At 46.2% G+C, this 1,291-nt stretch overlaps 1 protein-coding gene across 1 annotated transcript in view; it reads left to right on the forward strand.

Annotated features, from left to right (window-relative positions):
- LOC110036620 overlaps nucleotides 1-1,291 on the forward strand; it is an 18,595-nt gene that overhangs the window by 5,881 nt on the left and 11,423 nt on the right.

Raw genomic sequence — 1,291 nt, forward strand, 5'->3', positions numbered from 1 at the left:
CCATTTCGCGAACTCCTCCAGACTTTGCAAAGCGAGCCAGCTACAAAGCTTCTCTCGTTTTGCCAAGTCCGACCTCCTAGCTTCTCCAAGTAAAGCTGGGGAAACCTAAAGCAAGGGGAGTGAGGGACTCCAACCCATCGGGACTTGTGCTAAGGCTCACAACAAATGAGAGACACTTGGCTCTACGGAGGGAGTTTGGTTACGCACAGGAAATCCTAACCTAAATGCTAGCTCTAGGAAATTGACGATCCATCACGCAGGCACGTCGTCGCGCCGACCCATGCCGGCGCACGCACCCCGTGTGGGCGATCGAACCCACACGCCTAGACACCACTAAACCTAAGGCTAGCTAGAAGTTTAGGGGATCTCACCATCGCGAAGGTTGCAGACGCGTTCTCTTTATTTGCTCCAAGCCGTCGACGTCCAGTCCGTGCTCCAGTGCATCCCACAATGAATCATGCAACGAGGAGAATAAAAAATAGGAAGCAGGGAGATATGCGAAGTACCGAAAAATAAATAATTTAGCATATAAAAATATGCGACATTAAAAAAAGGTACCTTCTCGAGAGCGGATCGCTCGACGACAGTGAATAAGGGGAACCCACAAGGTAAAATACGCACGTGCCTCCTCGAACAGTGGCAACGCTCGCTGTCCGGCGAGGTGACGGATGTTAATTTTTCGACGGTGAATGCTAAAAGCGGAGGAGGCGCAGGAGAAAGCCCCAAAAAAATTGACGTATTTCTTCGTCGTTTTACTCCGACGAAACACAACACCGGCAAGGTGAAAGCCGGCGGGGTGAAGAAAATTCATCGAGGTTGACGGGGTTGACGGAGTTGGCCGAGAAAAAGAAAAAAGAAGAAGAAAAAGAAGAAATAAAAAAAAGAAGAAAAATTAGAAGAGGAAAAAGAAGAAGAAGAAGAAATATGAGAAGAAGAAGAAAAAGAAAGAAAAAAAAATAATAATAATAAATAAAATAAAATAAAATAAATAAAAATAAAAATAAAAAATTCAGAAGAAGAAGAAGAAGAAGAAGAAGAAGAAGATGAGGATGATGATGAAGAAGAAGAAATAGAAAAAGAAGAAGGAGGAGAGGTTGGCTGTGAGGAGATGCGGAGAATAGAGAAGGGATGTCGGAGACGGCGGCGCCGAGTTTCGCCGGCGACGAGGAGTCACCGGCGAGGTCGAGTGGGAGCCAAGAAGATCGGGGAGGAGTAGCGATAATGGGAGAGCGGGTAAGAATCGCCTGAGGGAAGGGAGAGGAGCGTAACTCTTTTTTTTTTTTTAATCGCC

Source organism: Phalaenopsis equestris, unplaced genomic scaffold (assembly GCF_001263595.1).
Source record: "Phalaenopsis equestris unplaced genomic scaffold, ASM126359v1 Scaffold209375, whole genome shotgun sequence".
In the NCBI taxonomy this organism is placed as follows: domain Eukaryota; kingdom Viridiplantae; phylum Streptophyta; class Magnoliopsida; order Asparagales; family Orchidaceae; genus Phalaenopsis; species Phalaenopsis equestris.